Raw genomic sequence first — 4,775 nt, 5'->3', positions numbered from 1 at the left:
GTGGTGTTCGCCTTAGGTAGCAGCCAAGTCTCTTTCTGGTCCTCAGCCTCTCAGTTACGTATGCCATTGTCTTTTGCCATGTCTCATGAACCGGAAATTAGTCTGCTGTTTTGTCTCACAGTTTCAAACTTTGCGGTCTCAGAACTATGGTTCCTCTATGCTGATGCCTCTTGTCTTGGTTTAGCATGGTCTCTGTTGCCTCAGCCAATTCAGAACATGTTCTACTGGTGTATCCTTCTTCTTTGAACATGTTCTGCTGGTAGATCTTCTTCCTTGATGATCCCAGGAATTCTCTCTGTTCCTGCTTCTGAGATGGCTCTCTTGTATACAGGGGAATAACAACTAAAACTGACCAATCACCTCTGTTAGTGTTCACACACACACTATTTCCATGGTCTCACACAATCATTTAGTAGGAGTTATAGAGACATGGGCAGAAGAGCCATATTAAAAAGTGTCACTTCACGGCAGGCCACAGTCTGAGTTTTCTAGCCATTGTCTCTTTCATATATGAAGAACTAATTTCTCCCCTAATTCAATTAGATCCACAATTATAATTTTTACAATCCAAGCCCTGTTAACAATCATTTTCACTAGAATCATATAACCCTATCTGTTTCATCTCCACCCTCTCTTCCCTAGACCTATCAGGAAAAAAGTATTCAGTGGAATTCTTCCTTTGTCCCACGGATTTTGAGCCTAATCACATTCATGAAAATTTATAAGCCAACCACTTCATGCTCTTCTTTCAGAACAAATTTATTTGTTCTTCTGGCAGTTCATGGTAGTTTTCATTCTTCTTCACCAAAAGCAGAATCCCAATACATCAATTCTTATGTGGTCTTCCTAATTCATTGACCAGCTTACCCATCCATATGAGGCGATTCAAAACCCAATGGCTTGGGTTAGATACACCTTAGTACCCAAAGTAAAATCTTTGCTCTTTAAAACCTTAAGGAGGTCTTATGAAGTATACTGATTTGCCCAATGTAATATGTCATTGGTTATTTTTTACTAAAGAGTACCTGAATGCTGATTGTGGAACCAAATAAATTAAATCCTTGACAACTTCAATCTTTTCTTTGTTTATCATGATATCACCTACTGGTCCAGTTGTGAGGACTTTTGTTTACTTTTCACTGAGTTGTAATTTACACTTAATGTATTCTTTGATCTTCATCAGTAAATGATTCAAGTCTTTTCGCATTCAAAAGGCAAAATTGTGTCATCTGCACAATGTATGTCATTAATGAGACTTCTTCCAATTCTGATTTAGCATTCTTTTATATATATACTCTTAGCTTCTCAGAAGTGCCGATGGAGAGATTTCTTGAAAGTGCGGATAGAGAGACTTCATCTCACATACTTTAGACATGTTATCAACATAGACCAATCCCTGGAGAAAGATTTCATGCTAGGTAAAGTAGGTAATCAACAAAAAAGAGGAACCTCCTGGGCAAGACAGATTGATATAGTCGCTCCAGCAATGCACTCAAACATAACAACAACAATGAAGATGACAGAGGAGAGGAAGTTTTTCATTCTGTTTTACACAGGGTTGTGTCTATTAATGCATTTATCTTTTCTCTTCCTTAATCATCAGAACATCGGTTCTACAAGAATCCATATATTCTCTCTCTCTTTTCACTGCCATCTCCTTGGCTCTTACAACAGTGTCTGTCATATGGCAATCACTTACTACAAATCTGTGGCATCGAGTAATTCAGTTTCTAGAGAAGTCAGCACCAATGAATCTGGTGGCAATAGCCAGTATATATGTTGTGCAAATTGCTCTGCTTCTGCCTAAGAGCAGAGGCAATGGTAGTTGAAATTATTGTGAGACCGTCACTAGATTAGGTATGCAGCAAAATGTGGGTCATTGTTCTAGCTACAAATTCTTAGTGTCAGATTTGTTGAACCTTTTGGAGATTCTGAGAGGTATTCAATATGTCTTTGATACAAAGGTGAGAAACAAAGTATTTTTACAAAGTCATAGAAACCTGTCTTAAATGAAAATATCAAAATGCAAATCCGTAGTTTCTTGACATATTCTCCATTTAAGTTTATACATGTCTAAGAGCAGAGTTTCCATCTCTCTAACCTTTCCCCCTTTGGGTTTTTGGCCTCATTGATTTAACCACATCTAAATGGTTGTCCTCAAGGGACATGAACTGTGCTCTTTTGAAATGTCCTTTGAGTTTAGGAAAAAAGAAGTCTCTCAAGGTGCAAGTTCATGATTATACAGTGTATTTGATAATGTTCCTTTAAAAATTCTCACAAGACAGCCTTGCATTGTCATGGTGAAATGAAAATTTCCTCTGTACAAATATCTGGACCTTTATTTTCACAGTTTTCAATTTAAGGTTGTTTTTGTATGTTTATTTGTTTTTCCTAAGAAACTCACTTGATTTGTAAAGCCAGCTTGCCTCCGTGGCTGATACCGCAATCTCAGGCAGGCTGTGTTTTCATGTTTCCTAGCATTGCCAAGTAGGACATACCCGGAAACTGAGGCTACCCAACCCAGGAGCAGCATGACAAGTCCAACTGCCGAGGGGAGGACTATCTGGCCAGCACGGGAACTACACAAAGGACCAGACTGCCAACCTACCTCAAATGAGCCAATCCGTGGATTGTCGGGAGGGGGGCTGGGAACGCCCCATTACGTATACCTTGTAAATAAATACATTGGAATTTCTTTTGTGGGGGCTCTAGCCCAAGACTGTGCATGTAGTTAAGCACCTGAGGACTAGAGCCCTGGCTTAAGCTAGCATAATAAAGGCCTCTTTGTATAGCAGCCTTGTGTTTGATCTCATTCCATTGAAGGGGAAATCACTCCAGGTCCCTAACAATTGGGGGCTTGAGCGATACCCTGGAGTGGAACTGAGATCTTGGATGAAGGAGAGATGTCTTTGGACATTTGTACGGTCCAGGAATTGGACCCTAAGAGAGTGACCGGCAGAGGACTTAGGTGGACACACCATGGAGGTCGCCTGTCGGGAACAGACAGGAGACGTCGTGCTGCTCCCTTGGTAGGTCTCGGGAGGGAACACACTGGGTGTGTTTGGAAGGGAGGCCGAGTCGGCCTTAGGGCCGGCAATCAGGTCAGGCGCCTTGTGGTCTATTTACATTTCAACCGTGTCATATCTTATTTGTAACTGCTCTTTGTGTTGTGCTTGTGTTGTCTTTGTTATTTGTGTTCCTTTCTGGTAAAATGGGGCAGGCACAAACTATTCCCATTTCTCTTATTACAGGAATCTTCAGGGAGGTGAAAGATAGGGCATTTAACCACTCTGTTAATGTTAAAAAAGGAAACTTTGTAACTTTCTGTGAATCAGAGTGGCCTGCCCTCGAGGTTGGATGGCCCTGGGAAGGCACTTTTGACTTAACCATCATTCACAAGGTAAAAAATATTGTCTTCGATAAGGGCCCTCAGGGCCACCCGGATCAAATTCCCTATATAATTGTGTGGCAGGACCTGGTTCAGAACCCCCCTCCCTGGCTGCAAAAATTTCTTCCTTCCAGTAATACACAGGTTTTTCTTGCCCAGAAGAAGAAAGCAGGACCAGATCCAGATCCAGCCACCAGGCCCCCTCTAAGGATCCCGAGACAGTTCTTTCTGACTCTAACCACCCTCTTGATTTCCTTGATTCAGGTTGGGACCAGACAAACCCCTCTCACCCACCATATAACCCCAAGGCGTTTTCTGCAGCTCCATTGGCATCAAAGCGTCCTGGAGAAGGGCCAGTGTTCACAACCGACAACACAACCCTAAGTTCTCTGATCCAGGACCTGTAGTAGTCCTAACCATCCGAGCCATGGGCCCTTCCCGGGAGGATGAGGAGCCAACCTATCAGTACTGGCCATTTTCCACCAGCGACCTTTATAATTGGAAGGCCCAGAATTCTAATTTCTCCGACAATCCTAGAGACTTAATAAACTTGTTAGATTCTGTTTTGTTCACTCATCAGCCAACCTGGGATGATTGTCAGCAGCTGCTAAAAGTCCTTTCACAACAGAGGAGCGGGATAGAATCCAAGGAGAATTCCGCAAATCAGTGCCTGGAGAGGATGGCCGCCCAACTACCAACTCTGGAGTAATAGACAGAGCCTTCCCGCTGGAGCGCCCAGATTAGAATTACAACATGGCTGAAGGTAGGGAGTATCTCCAGGTCTACCGCCAGACTCTCATGGCCAGTCTCCGGGCAGTGGCATGCAAGCTGACTAACCTGGCAAAGGTAGGCGATGTCAGACAGGGGCCAGAGGAAAGTCAAGCTGCCTACTTAGAAAGAATTATGGAAGCCTTTAGGATATATACCCCCATGGATCCTACCTCTGAGGAGAATAAGGCTGCAGTGATGATGGCTTTTGTGAATCAGGCAGCCCCAGACATTAGAAAGAAGGTGCAGAAAATAAACAGATTGGGTGAGAAGACATTGCAAAATTTAATTGAAGTAGCAACAGGGAAACTCCAGAACAATGGCACAAAAGAGTTAGAAGGGAAGATAGAAAGTTCCAGGCCGAAGAAACCAGGAAGGCTAGTTGAGAGATGGCCCGTAGTTTGCTAGCAGCCACGGAAAGTGAAAAACAGAGAAGGCATGTCAGAAGGGAACAAGAACGGCCTCGCAGGGAGAGACTGGATAGAGATCAGTGCACGTATTGCAAGAAGAAGGGACATTGGGCTAGGGAATGTGAGGGGGGGAAAGGCCTCTTTTAAAAGAAAGTATAACAAGGTGGGGGGGTGATAGGAAGGCTAAGCAGGTATTGTTAGTTGGGCAG

At 43.1% G+C, this 4,775-nt stretch overlaps 1 pseudogene; it reads left to right on the top strand.

The window, feature by feature from the left end:
* Nucleotides 1-3,815: 3,815 nt before the first annotated feature.
* On the top strand, nt 3,816-4,564 carry LOC105979398 (annotated as a pseudogene).
* Nucleotides 4,565-4,775: the final 211 nt, after the last annotated feature.

This window comes from Echinops telfairi, unplaced genomic scaffold, assembly GCF_000313985.2.
Source record: "Echinops telfairi isolate 266 unplaced genomic scaffold, ASM31398v2 ScPeMD7_44;HRSCAF=162, whole genome shotgun sequence".
Taxonomy (NCBI): Eukaryota; Metazoa; Chordata; class Mammalia; order Afrosoricida; family Tenrecidae; genus Echinops; species Echinops telfairi.
The sequence above is the reverse complement of the archived record's forward strand: the minus strand, read 5'-3'. Positions and strand labels throughout refer to the sequence as shown.